General features: G+C 46.8%; 1 protein-coding gene across 6 annotated transcripts in view; it reads left to right on the top strand.

The window, feature by feature from the left end:
- The first annotated feature begins 6,599 nt into the window (after nt 1-6,599).
- Nucleotides 6,600-14,416, top strand: part of HRH1 (histamine receptor H1) — an 82,926-nt gene continuing 75,109 nt past the window's right edge. For 3 of the 6 annotated variants that reach the window (XM_064592350.1, XM_054504595.2, XM_054504591.2), the window contains exons 1-2: nt 6,600-6,787; nt 9,672-9,748. The gene's annotated coding sequence lies outside the window, so the exon portion shown is untranslated. Of the gene's footprint in view, nt 6,788-8,369; nt 9,749-14,416 lie in introns of those variants that run through there. The other 3 variants (XM_045861841.3, XM_054504592.2, XM_054504593.2) reach the window with 2 other exon arrangements.

Raw genomic sequence — 14,416 nt, 5'->3', positions numbered from 1 at the left:
TAAGGTCTGATTTGTCCTGGAATCAGCAACCTCCTGGCCCGGGGCCTGGCACAGAGTAGGAGCTTAATGAAGATTTGTTAAATGTTGATTGTAAGCTCCTTGAGGGAAGAGAGAGAAAGAGAGCTACATAGTTGGGCACCTCCTCTGTATAAAGCCCCGTGCCATGTTATATGCACTGGCCACCATAGGAGGTCAGGCTATGATTATTTCATTTTACAGATAAGCATATGACAGTCAACATTTACTGAGCACTCACCATGTGCCAGGCATTGCTCCAAGCATTTTTCATGTATTTAACACATGTTATCCTCACTATAACCCAATGAGGTTAATACTATTATTCTCATATTACAGATGGAGAAACTGAGGTACAGAGTAATGAAGTGACTTGCTAAAGATTGTGATAAGATTGGAGTCCAGGCTGCTTGATTCCAACACACATGTGCCCATCTCCAGCCCATTCCAGTGCCCATTTCCAGCCTTGTGCTCATGCTCCCTGCATGGTTTACTCTGCCTGAAACCCTCTTCCTTCTTAATCCCTGCCCATCCCACTGGTGAACTCTTCACACCCTTCACACCTCCTCTGATGTCCTTGATGCTCAAGAGTAGAAATATTCATTCCTCCCTCCCTTTACTCCTTCATTCCCATAGCACTTTATTTTTAGGATTTGTGTAAGTTACGATTGGGGTTATCTGTATGAAAGAGAAAATCTAAAATAATGGGGTGATAAGCAAAATAACTTTCTCTTTCTTGTAAAAGAAGTATGGAGATAGACAATCCAGGGCTGATATAGCAGCTCCATGGTATTAGTGACTGAGGCTATTTTATTTGCTCCATCATCTGAGTATGGGACTCCCTTCCCAATGTGACATTATAGGTCAGAATGGCTGCTAAAGTTCCAGCCATTGCATCTACATCCCAAGTAGCAGAAAAAAAGAAAGGAGCATTTGCTTGTTCCTTTTATTTATTTTTATATTTTTTGTAAGTTCCTTTTAAAAAGACTTCTCACTAACCCCCACAACGTTTACGCTTACATCTTATTAGCCAAAATTTAATCACATGACCATACCTTGCTGTAAGAGAGGCTGGGAAATCCAATCTTTTGGTTCGATATTGAAAGAATGGTTATTAAGTGGCCAAGCACAGTCTCTGCCACAGCGTTACTTTAGCATTTACCACATCATACCTGGGATGGTTTATTTCGATATTTTTCTCCACAGCTAGAATACCTTGAGGGCAGATTCTTGTCATCTGCCTCCTCATATCCAAAGTCAAGCACATTTGGAGACACTTGAGTTGGAGGAATAAGTGACTAGGTGTTACCTTTCTTTAGATGCCCCAGGGGCCCCATAGCATGGATCTCTGCTCACAGCAAACCTCCAGTAATTGTTTGATTGAAATGAATTTACATGTTCTTGACCTCAGTTTCCTCATTTTTAAAATGGGTATAAATGACCTCAAAGGTCAATCCCAGTTTAGACATTATCAGAGTCCACTGTATAAAATTTGAAAAATACAGCTAAACATTAAAAAAATGAAAACCCAGCCAGAGATAGAGGCTGTATGTAGCTTTCACTCTTTCACTGTTTCTTCTGCATAAACACATAGACATGTTTTGCATATGAATAGGACCCCACTGTGCACACGTTCTATAACCAGCCATTTTCACTTAAATAACATAGGACCGAACTTCTGCTTCTGTGTAAGACAAACTAGCTTGTAGAGAGCAATCCTCTCCACATCCAACTAGAAAACCCGGCTAGAACCGTTAAAAAGAACATAAAAATCTGTTAGAAGGCATCAAAGAGCTCTCCAGGAAGCCAAGACCTGAAGGATCAAGATCCCAGAATGAAGAGGAACACATGGAGGTGAGCCCAGCATTCCATGTGCTTTCCCCCCGGAATTTGCCAATTCCTAAGTAACTAGGCAGAGAGACAGAAGCTGAGAAATGGTGAAGCTAAGCAGGGATTTCGGCAGTCGTACAGGGCTGCAGAGCCAAAAATCATTTATGCTGAACCCGTTTCTAGGCCGTGCATGTTCTCCCTTAGCATATATAGACATTCACTGGAGTTCACAGACATTTTCCGTACATAGGGTTTTGGCCTTGGGAAGAACTCCAGAGACAGTGTAACAATGTGGCAGCTGAGGCCCAGAGATGCTGAGTGACTTGCCCAGGACCACACAGCAAATGGGTAGAGCTTCCTGGTACAACCTTCTTGCACTCCCCTGGTCTGCAGCTTTTGCTGCTACTCCCAACCCCAAGCTTCCCATTCCTTTCCACACATCCTAGCCAGAGAGAGAGAGAGAGAGAGAGAGAGAGAGAGAGAGATCAATTTAATCTCACTCCTGGTTTGTGATCTTTTAATAAATGAAAGTGCTTCTCTAAAAGGAAACCAAACACAAATCCTTTTATAAAAACTATTGGGCATTTTTCCTAATTACCAAAGTAATGAAAATTTACTAAGGAAATATTAGGAAATACAGATGAGTAAAAACCAAAAGCACCTATCCTCTCCTTCCCACTATGCCTTATACAACTACTGTAAGTTTTTTTTATACACAGATACACTTTTTCACAAAACTTGCCCTTTTAACTTAATATTCATATCACAACCCATTTTCACATAATTCCATAGTGTCTAAGATGACCTTAGCAGGTCAATTCTATCTATATACCATAGTTTATTTAACCAGTTCCCTATAGTTAAGACATTTGGATTATTTTCAATCTTTTCCTCTTACATGCAATCCTGCAATGGACATCTTTGCCTATATGTTGGTGATATTCATGATTATTTTCTCAGGAAAAAGTCTTCGAGCATGGAGTAATAGACTGAACATTTTTAAAGTCCTCAACATTTGGTTCCACATTGCCCTCCGGGAAGACTGTATGAATTCATGCACCCACCAGCAGTGTGCCCTCCAAACCCAAGCGCTTTACTTAAGTGGGGAAGGAAGGGGTAGGTCTTATTCCAGGTTGATATTTGCCATTCTTGCTCACCTTCCTTTAAATAGATAAGCTACACAGCTTGCCAGTCTAACTAAATTTAGAGTGGAGAAGTCACACTAACTGCCCAAGGCCAGAAACTTTGGAACTGCATCAGGACCAAGTTGAAAGGGTCAATTTTGATAATTCTAAATAACATGCTTGCTACTTGGCCCACTTCGGCCCTGAAGGTCAAACATCTGTTCTCACAAATTGAGTAGGAAATAAAACAAGAGAAGGACCATCTTGCCTTCTTTGGGCAGCTATCTGAAAAATGGCCACTTGGATTTCTCAGAACCCAGAGTGTAGAGTCCCCAGAGGAAATGGCCGAGTTCATAACATGCTGGGTGGGGAGCTGGACTGGGCACTCTGCCCACGTCTACCCATCCATAGCTTGTTGCACAGTCTGGGAGTCCAACGTAAGTGGTATTCATTTCCTCTGAGTCTTAAGGACTTTGTGATTTCCTGTGTCCCCTGTGCAAATGCAAAGAAAACTCCTTTGGCTAGTGAGAGATCTCAAATTTCTCAGCTGAGACTTTAACTAGGATTTGTTTCAATTCAAGGGACATGGCTTCTATGACTGGGTTCTGTGGCTGGTCAGCTGGGTCACCTGGTCCATTCCCCTCTCTGGACCTTCTGAGTTTCCCCATGTGAACAAGGAAGCAGTTGGCCTGGATTTGGTGAGCCATGAATCCTGTTTCCCAAGAGGGAGGTCTCAGTTCCTGAGTACCCACCACAGCCAAGTTCTTCACACACATGAGTGTATTTAATCCTAACAATGGTTCCGTGAGAAACCGGACATCTGTGCCTGTCCAGCACCAATGCACCATTATTCTGCTAAGCACCCTGATTTTCTTTCAGGGACCCATCCCCCATGCACTCCTAGTCCCTGTCACTTAGGAGGGGCTGACCCCACTCCCTGACTCTAGCCACAGGCATGTAACTCAGGCTTAGTGAATCAAAGCAATTGTGATGGGTTTGGGCTGGACATGTGATGCAATCCAGGCCAATGGAGATCAACCCTGGGATTTTTGCTGGAAATGTTGGGAAGGACGTGATTTCTTTGCTTTGAGATTGCTTAATTGGCCATTTCTGCTTTCCTGTGGACAGACCCAGCCTGCTAATAAAATAGACACAAAAGAAAACGGGAGTCAAGGCACAGAGGGAAACAGATTCATGACAACTTCCTTTGAGCTTCTGGCACAGACTGTCTGAATCCAAAATGTCTTCTGAAATTCTTTAGTTCAGAACACTTTTTGGCTGAACCTGGTTATAATTGGGTTTATGTTCCCTGCCACCAGAAGAATCATCATTAAAATCTTGGATATGACCCAGGTGTTATTATTCTCATTTAACAGATGAGGTCACTGAGGCTCAGAGAAGCAATGTGAGCACTGACTTAACAAGTGGTAGAGCAGATATTTTTCATCTATCCCTTCTTAATCTGCACCTCTAATCTCAACTCAGGTCCTCAAACAGTCCCCCTTTTCTAACTTTCCTCCACAAAGCACAGAAGTAGGAACAGGCTTGCGGAGGCAAGCTAATCCAGGTTCCAGACCTGGTTCAGCTGCTTCCTAACCATCTGATCTTGGAATGACTTAACTAGCTGTGTACCCTGAACAAGTCTCTTCCCCAATTTGTGCCTCACTTTTCTCATCTGTAAAATAGGAAGCTAATAGTATCTTGCTCACAGCATTGTTGTGAGGAGTAAGGGTACTCAATTATGTCTAGTGCTCTTAGAGCCTGGCACATGGTAAGTATGACAAAGGGCTTACAATTATTTTTCTTCTGCTGAGTTGCAGAAATGAGAGGGAATGGGAGTGGACCCAGCCATGTCCAAGCTCCCCTCAAACTCTTACTCCTATCAGCCCCACAGCTGTAGGGGGTAGATTGCATTTCCCTTAGAGTTTGTAACAGTTGCTCCCCCAAGAGCTAACTCAATTCCAAAAGGGGTATCAGTCTGGTAAAGTATAAAATATGGAGGCCCTGGAGAATCACCAGGGAATGGAAGGGGGCTTACTGTGGATTCAGAGTGAGTTCTAGTTGGGGGGTGTGCTCATCAACATAGGTCTGGTCAGAGGAACAAACGGGGAATCCCTTGCCTCTTTGATTCATGAATGTCAGAACTGGTACCCAGGATGGTAACATGGATTGTCAGCTATCTTGAACCCAAAGTTTCCTATCTCTGGGCATCACCATCAGCCCTTTAATCCCTAACTTGCAGAAAGGCTCAGTGGTCTATGAGCTACCATTTATGGACTTGGTAAGTCCTTTATGTAAATGACCTCCCAGGGCTTTCCAGCAGCCCCAGTGAGATGAAGATTACAGCACAGTAACTATGATCTTGGACCTTGTAGCCAAGTTGCATAGGGTCGATTCCCAGTTCTCCTATATACTAGCTGTGTGACCTTGAGCATGTTACTTAACCTCTCTGTACTTCAGTTTTCTCCTCTGTGAAATAAGAATAATAATTGTTCCCACTTATTTAGGGTGTCTTGAAGATTAAATGAGTAGGCACCTTTAGCACTTAGCACCATGACAGCTGTTTTTATTAACCCTCATTTTGTACATGTAGTCCAGGAGGCCAGAAAGATAGCACATACCACCCACAGCTTGTGAACCTGGGCCTCAAACTAGCTCTGTGTGATCCCACAACTCTCAAGTGGAATTGCCTCCTACTCAGAGGAAGCTAAAAGCCCCACCATGCCCCAAACCCACACCCTACCCGCCCCCCACCCCCAAACTCAGGGTTCTTTCCTCCTCAACACCCTTCTCTCCCTCCGAACTTGAGTGTCTCTTCTGAAGCGCTGAGATAAGATCTGAGGTCATAACTGCTTAGAGGTTCAGATGGAGTTTTCCTGGTACTTAGGAAAGAAAACTTTACCTCTCTTCCCTGGCTTTTGGAACTGAAGGCAGCCAGTAAGAATTCTCAAGCTGCCAGAGTCAGGGGGCAGAGGCTCCTGGGGACCTGCAGAAGAACCCCCCTCCCGCTTGCAACCTCCCTTGGCCCCAACTCTAGATTCAACTAGCACAGGATGCTAATTGAAACACATTGTAATTTTGAAACTTGAGCTCATCTGGAGGGGCTACGGAGAAATAGAGGAGGGGTGTGGCGTTCTAGACCTTGGGGGTCTCTCTAGTTCCCCATGAAACCTCTAGGGTAGGGTCCCTGTCTGTCAGTCTTACTGTTTCTCGGTCTGGCTGGCTCTGTCCGTCTGTTTCTATTTTGGCCTCTCCAGCAGGGATAAGTGGAGGTGGGGTATCACTATAGGTCTTTGTCTATCCTTCGGTCCCTGGTTGACTTTGCCAAACATCATTGCCTCTCTGACTTTCCATCTCTCCTTTATCTGGACTTACCTATTTCCGTCTGCCCACCCTCAGGTGAGTGTGGGCGGTGGGGAGTTCTCGCCAGGGTTCTGACCCTTTTTTTTTTTTATTCCGACCCTTCTGTCACTTCTCTCTCCAAACCCAAGGAGCCGCACCGCGGCGCGGAGCCCGAGGCTGGGATGCACGGCGGGAGGTGGGAGGTGGGAGGTGTCGGAGCCCGAGGCACCCCCTCGCGCCCCCTCCCGGCGTGGGAGCGGACCTGGGAGCTCCGAGCCCGAGGCGAGGGCGCTGCAGGCCCGCGGGCCTGGGTCTCCGCCTCCTTCTCCCCGGCTGGTCCCCCTCGGCGCGGCTCCTCCTCCGGTGCCCCGCCTCCGCAGTCCGCTCCTTCGGCGCCCCCGCCTCAGCCCCCGCCGCCGCCGAGCAGCGAGCAGCCTGGCCGCCGAGCCACCAAACTTTCCCCGGAGCCGACGCGGGTGAGTCAGAACGGAGCGCGGGCAGGGCGCGGGCAGGGGCCGCAGCGGGGCCGCAGCGGCGGGGCGAGGCTGTGCGCGGCCGCTGGGGTCTGGGCATCCTTGCGGAGCGGCGGGAACCCCGGGAGCCGGCTGGCGCGGGGTGGGCGCGCTCGGGAGCTCCAGGGACCCCGGCGGCTTGGGGCGGGTCCGCAGCGCAGCTCGCTGCAGGGCACCCTCCCTGATACACCGTTCTGGCGCCGCGCCCTGACGCGCAGACACCTGTGGCTTCCCCGGGGTTCGCCCGGGTGCGCGCCCCGAGCATCTGCCTTCGGGCTCCGGGGCGGAGAGGGCGAGTCCCCAGCTTTTCCAGAGCTGCCCCTGACTCTGAGTTTGATGCTAACCGCAGTCCCAACCCATCTATTGAGTGCGTTATCTGTGCCAGGCGCTGGGCATCCATTACCTCTTGGGATTCTCCCTGTAACGCCAGGAACCGGGTATTATTACACCCATTTTACAGAAAAGGAAACTGAGGCTTAGAGAGGGAAAATTGTGTCCAGGAGGGCAACCAAGTCAAGGAGAGAGCAGGGGTTTTGTGCCCCAGTTGGCCTGACCCAAACCACTTAATTGCACGTGGGCAAGCCCCAGGTTCAGCGTCACCAGGCGTCCAGTATGGGAAGGTCAAGACCACGGCCAGCGGTCTTCTGCGACTAAGCTGCAAGCCCAGGAGGGACGGACCACCTCCTCATTGTACCTCTCGGTGGATCCTTTGGAAAAATGGGTGGTCGTGACTGCCAGGGCATGGATTTTGGTGGCCGAAGAGCATTGGGCCTGCTCTTTCAGGGCAAGAGTGAGAGGGGACCAAATTCTGGAAGTTGCTCTAGATTTTTCTGGAAGGAGTCAGGGAAGTCTGGAGCAGGAGCTGGAGCGCAGCAGTCCTTTATGGAAGCCACGTTATCTCTCTGGGTGATTACCGCCCTCCTAACCCACTCCCCTGTCCCACAAGAAGACCTCCCCGCCACACACACATCCCTTAATCTCTTTGAGGTGTCTGCTCAGCCTGGCTGCTGGTAGTTCAGAGATGCTCCAGGCAGGGTCGCTGTTCTCCGGCAGGGGGCTCCCACCTCAGACCTGGAACCTGGCATGAGGGGACCAGTGCTTGTCTTACTATGTGAGCCTGACTGGAAGATGCTGGGACAACTCATTCCTTGATGGGGGGTAGGCCCCTGTGAGTGGAGCACAGATGGAGTGTATCTCCAGAACATGAAAGAGAGGGGACTTGGGGGTCTGATATAGCCCCATTCTTGGCAGCCAGGAAGCAGCATGGACTGGGAGAGGGAGAGAGAGAGGACCGATCATAGTGTCATTATGCATTATCCCATTTAGTTCTCACAGCAGCCTTACAAGATAGGCACTGTTATTAGTAGCCTCATTGAGCAGTTAGTCTGTTGAGGCTCAGAGAGGTTAAGTAACTTGCCTGAGTTTGCCCAGCTTGTCTGTGGAAGAATTGGAATTTGAACACAAATCTTACTTAATTCCTTCCAGATTATCAGTGAAACTCAGGCTGCAGATGGGACCTTAGGTCCCTCCTGCTTGTGGCTGGCAGCAGCAAAGGTAAAGAATAGGGTCCCTGATGCCTGTGCACCATTCTCCTTTTTCTCTGATGCGTGTCCTGCAGGAGGCCTGCTGCTGAGTGGGTTATCATTCACAGGAATCCCTGACAGCCCCATGTAAATACGCTAGTATGATTCAGGGCTGGCTGGACCCTCATCTGAGCCCAAGGCTGTCTGACGTTGCCTGGCTCTATCAAGAGGTATTTCTCCTGGAAGAGGGAGAGTCTGTCACAGGGGAGGGAAAGGCTGGTACCATTTTCAAGTGTGATGTAGAATCTTTCCAAGGCAAGAGATGGGCGAGCACTCCCCGTCCATGATTTCGAAGCTGGTGGAGACTGGAGCTGCCTGCAAAGGAGCCGGCAGCCCTGGGGAGACTGGGCAGTCCTGGGCTGGGAGTGGTCCCTCCTGGCCCTCAGCTGAGTGTCCAAGGGAGGAAGAACTTATATCCAAACCTCCTGCCCCTGGACTCTCTCAGAATTCCATGTTTTCGCTTTCCTTTTCACAAGTGAGTTGTGCCTGGTAGAAATGGGGTGGTCTTTCCTTAACAAAGAGGAGGGATAGCAAAGAGAGCAAAAGTGTGGATCCTGGAACTGGCTCAAATCCCAGTGCTGTTTATGAGCTCTGTGGCCTTGGGCCAGTTGCTATACCTCTCTGTTCCTCAGTTTCCTCATTTCTAGAATAGGAAGATTCATAGCACCTTCTTCACTGGATTGCTGAAAGAATTGTGTTCATATGCATGAAGCACTTAAATGGGGGCATGTAATACGTAATGTGCTGTTTAAAAGTTGGTTGTCATGATTGTTAGTATTAAGGTCAAACAGGCCCAGCTCTGTATCCTGGCTCTGCCATCTGCAAGCTGCCTCACCAGTGCAAGCCTCTTGCTTTCTCATCTGTCAAGTGGGAGACATAAGTGTGTGTCTGGGAAGTCTTAGTGTGGTCCCGGGCTTTAAATAGTCTAAAACCCGATGTCTTGGGGCTGACTTATTGAAACTTCTGGCACTCTGCAGAGTGCAATCTCATGCAGACGCTGAGCGTGACCACAGTTATCACTGTTATGGTGAGCCTCATTCCTTCACATAGTAGCTTGAACTTTATACTTTGGCTTGGTTCCAAGGGCCATGGGTTGGGGAGAGTTTTCTCGCTTCTCTATGGCTAAGGAAAGGGTGCTTCCTATCTTTCAGCCAGGCTCTCTCTTCATGATCATTCTCAAGTCCAAGCATGGGCCTCTCAGTGGTTGTGGGATAGCAGAGGATAGGTTTGAAATTCATTTCATAAGGTGTCCTGTTCTCCCCAAGGTAAAAGCCTCAACAGAACACACCACTCTGCCTTTCAGATTGTCCTACTGACTTGGGATATTTTGTGCACCTTCCAGGTGAGTGGACACATCTAGATTTCTGAAAATTTTGTCCCTTAAAGACAGAATAGTGAAGTTAAAAAAAAAAAAAAAAAGCTCAGGGCTAGAAACCCAGCCCTTTGAGCTGAGTAACCTTGGGCATTAGTCTTTTCATCTGCAAAATGGCCACTAATCATATTTCCCAGTGTCTGGTTCTCAGGAATAATGCCAAGATGGAAAAGCAGAGAAGAGAAGGAAAAAGGCAGATAGTATAAATGGCAAAGAATTACATGCAATTGTAAGTAATTCTCATTAGCATTCAGGCTGAACATTAGCTGTAATTGCTCCTGATCTAAGACGTTTTATCTGAAAGATATACCTGGCAGAGGATCATTCAAGCCCCAATCACCTGCTGCCCTCCCTTTCACAGTGACGCTGAGCATTTCTGAATCTCAGGATGTAATTATAATAAAGCTCCTGTATCTTATTTATAAGTGACTCACTTCTGCCATTAATGGTGGCAGAGGACTCAGGCACACACTCATTGGGAACAATGCTGCTGATGCTGTGGGAGGGGGGGCCAGGATGCCTCTCCTTTTTTATGCATTCATCTTCCCTGCTATAATTCTCCAGTGATAATGCACAAGGATCACATGGGCCAGGATCGAAGCTGACAGCTCTCAATTTGTGTAGCAGCTTGCATGGCAAGGCCTGTTGAAATTTGCCTCTGCCAGCAGAATGGATGTTAGAAATCACTACATTACAACAGAGAGAATGGAGTAGAGGAGGTTGAGGAAGACATCTCCAGAGAGTGGTTAAAAGCATGGACTCTGGTGTTCCATAGGCCTGAATTTGAATCTTGGTTCTGCCAGCTCATTAGCTGTGGTATGACTTTTGGCCATCTTCCCAGCTAGACTATCAGTTTTGATCGAGCAGGGTCCATGTCTGTCTTATTCACCACGGTATTCACAGCTCCTAGTGCATAGAAGGGGTTCGTGTGAATGTCCAATGAATGAAGAAATGGATACATGAATGACAAGTTGCTTGATCGAGCCTCAGCTTTCTCATCTGTAAAATGGAGTTAATATAGCATCCACCTTGTAGGTTGCTGTGAGTACTGAATGAGGAAATGCTACACACAGGATAAGCACTCAGCAATGCCCTTGATGACAAATTGATGAGCAGAGTCTGCGGAGCGAGAACCTTTTTCCTACCCTCAGACCAACAAGAGTCAATAATACTGTTCACAAGAATCCCTGTATTTATACAGCACTCTACAAAGTGCTTTCATATCCATTGACCCCTAACAACTAGACAGAATGGTTCTTTCTGTTTTACAGGCGAGGAAACAGGTTCAGAGGGGTTTGTAGAATGTCCAGAGTCACCCATTTAGAAGTGGCAGGAAGTAGAATATAAGCCAGTTTGCTCTGATCTGCTGCCTAATACTGTGAGCTCTCTGTTGCCCCACTGGAGGCCGGAAGGTGCAGTGTTTAATCTTCCATGAACATGGTATCTCTCTTCATTATTTAAGATATCTTTAACTTCTCATGGTATAGTTTCCTCATTTTCCCTTGGTGGTCTTGCACATCTTTTGTTAGATATATTCCTAGTTATTTGATATTTTGCATGCTATTATAAATGATGTATATATATATATTTTAAGTTAATGTTCTATTGGTTATATTTTGGAAAAATATGTTTGCATTTTATATATTGATTTTGTATCTAGAAATCTTGCTCTGCTCTCTTACTAATTAAAAAAGTGTATTTGTAGATTCTTTTGGAAACAATGTGTATAGAATTGTAGGAGGTGCAAATAACAGTTTTTCTTCCTTTCCAATACTTTCAAGTTTTATTTCTTTTTTCTTTTTCTTTTTTCCTTGCCTTATAGCCCTAAGACTTCAGTACAAGAATGAATTAAAAAGGGGATAGTGGGCATCTTGCCTTTTGTAGTTCTTACAGAGGAGCTGTCCACATTTGATGATTAGGTATGTTTAGTCAAGGGTTTTGGTAGATAATTTTTATCAGATTAAGGAAGTTCCTTTCTAATCCCAGTTTGCCACTTATTCTTTTTCTTTCTTTTCTTCCTCTTCTTCTTCTCCCCCCCCCCTCCTCCCTCTCCCCCCCCCCCCACTTCCTCCTCCTCTTTCTTCTTCTTCTTTTTTGGTTATAAATGGACATCTGCATCTGCTTAGATAGTCACATTTTTCTCTTTCAATCTATTAACATGGTGAACCACACTGACTTTTACATTTCTGGAATCAACCCAACTTGGGTCATCCTGTAGTATCTTTATTGCTGGATGATTTCTGCTCACTTTTTTGTTGACGATTTTCACATTATGTTTTCATGAGTGAGATCCACTGGTGATTTTTCTTTCTGGTGCTTACTTGTCGGGCTTTGGTATCAAGGTTATGCTGGCCTCGTGAAACGACATGGGCAGTGTTCCCACTTCTTCAGTTCTCTAGAAGAGATTGTGCAAGCTGGGTGTTGTTTTTGTGGAGGATTTGGTGAACTCACCAGTGAGGACCCAGAGGATGGAAGCTGAAGAAAAGGGTGGGGAGAACAGCTGGTTTCAGCTCTGTCCAAAGTGGAACTTCCTAACAGGAAGAAGTTCAAACTGCCTCAGGTAGAGGTTCAGGGACTGTGAACCCCAGCTGTCCTGAGTGCTGCGGGGAGAGACTAGCTTTGCAATCAGGGATCCTGGATGAAGGGAGTTTAGCCCAGGGTGAGAGTCTGATGCCTATGAGCTCCACTTGAGTGTCCTCCTGCTTCTAAAATCACCATGGCTGCAGACAGTGTGCTCACCGTGAATTTAGTCGCTGGTGCCCACAGATGGAGGGACCTGCCTCCGCAGACCTTTTGTCTTCCAGCTGGTAGGAGAGGCTTTCCCTCTCTGTGATATCAGTTTGCCTGGAGTCCCTGGATCGGGACCTGGGACCACAACCCTCCTGCTGATTCCCCCCTCCCCCCTGTCCCACTGGGGTAGCTAGATTTGGGCAAACCTCTCAGCCCAATCTTCCCTCCATCTTCTTTTCCCAAAGTGCCAAGGCGCTGTGCTAATTTGGATCATCTCTCTTAATCCCCAGAACAATGCTATTATCCCCATTATTCCCGTTAGGAAAACAAGGTTTGGGGTTGTCATTATCTCAATGGTTTCCTATTTCACACTAAATTATCCTTCTCTAGGCTATTTGAGTTTGGGTGTAAGATAAATGTGTGTCTTCATTTGCTTTTCACGTCTCTAACCTGCTGCCCCCTCCGGTTTACAGTAGCTTTCTTCCCTTCCTCACCCATATGCCACCTGTTTCAGGCACTAATGCACCGTGTAGGGTCAGAGGCAGAGCTGCAACATTGCACAGCTCCAGGGGGCCACCAGGCACGTGGTCTCCGATCTTGGGCATCAGGGTGTATGACTTGGAAGCCCTGCCATTACTAGCAGTTCTCTTTCCGGGCTGTATGTTCTAATGTTGAACTTTCTGCCAATTCTAGCGGCTGAACAGCTGCCAGGATCGTGGCGGGAAACAGGGCAGATGCCGACCGGGCACAGGAAAGTGGTGGGGATGGTGCCGCGATGCTCTGATGATTATCTACGTACTGTATGTTTTAAGAGCTGGCCAAGACGTCTGCTTCCTTTGTCTTCTTTTTCTTTTCTTTTTTTCTCTCTTTTAAAGTTTTCTAGGCAATTTTTGCTCAGCTTATTCTTTCTGAGAACTTTGTTTACTAGCTGGCTTTTCTCTGTTCCTGGAGAAAATCATCATTAAATAAATCCATCCTGCTGTCCCTCGCCCTGACCTCTGTGAAACACAGTGCGTCGCCAGCCCACTCATGTGGTCTGGAACATCTGCCAATGTGACTGTTGATCCTGGGCCAAGGATGGAAGCCTCACTTTCTTTCCTCTGTCTTCCGCGCCTAGCTGCCTGAATGGTGGGTCCACCCCGATGGGCCCAACATGGGCCTCTGGTGGATCTAGTTTCAGCCTCCTTGGGGAAGGATGGTCTAGCTTTCTGAAGCGCCTCCCATGAACTCTCCAGAACAAATTGCGGGGGAAACCGTGAATTCTGCATTTAAATCAGATCATCACAATCTCTTGAAAACAAGTTCCTGTGAGACAGAAAGAGAGAAAATGTAGATAAATTTAGTCGGACAAGTCACACTTGTCAATTTAGTTTATGGTCAGAGCAGAGATCCCAGGGCCAGATGACGTAGGTTCGGACTCTGGCCCCACCACTTGCCAGAGTAGGTCCAGGGCAAACCATCCCACCTATCTTTCCTTTGATTCCCTCAAGTATAAAGTGGGTAGTGACTGTAGCAACTTACAGCATCGCTGTGAGTAATAAGTAAGTCATGAAATTCAAAAGAATTAATATTTGAAAAGGATTTACCACAGAGTCTGGCAACTCACAAGTGTTTATAAAATAAACCAATTAGTAAGTAAACATATTATGGGTTTCTTCTCCCCTAAGAAATTGGGAGTCATTTTGTTCCAAAACAAACCCCACTGGGTTTTAAAAGTTGAAATGGTGTTAATCCTATGCATCAATTTCTGACCCTCCTTGTGTGATTAGTGTTTTCGGCATGAAGATATTTTCTCAGATTACACTGGAAGCTTCTTGAGGGCATGCTGTATGCCACTCCGGTGAAGTGCTCCAAGGTAAGATTCTTTTAGAAAGTGCTAGAACCCAGAGGTAGTGGGTTTGGTGGCAG

Source organism: Mirounga angustirostris, unplaced genomic scaffold (genome assembly GCF_029215605.1).
Source record: "Mirounga angustirostris isolate CCGP_5_RB_7025 unplaced genomic scaffold, mMirAng1.0.hap1 SCAF_1, whole genome shotgun sequence".
Taxonomy (NCBI): domain Eukaryota; kingdom Metazoa; phylum Chordata; class Mammalia; order Carnivora; family Phocidae; genus Mirounga; species Mirounga angustirostris.
Note: the sequence above shows the minus strand (reverse complement) of the source record. Positions and strands in the feature narration are given on the sequence as shown.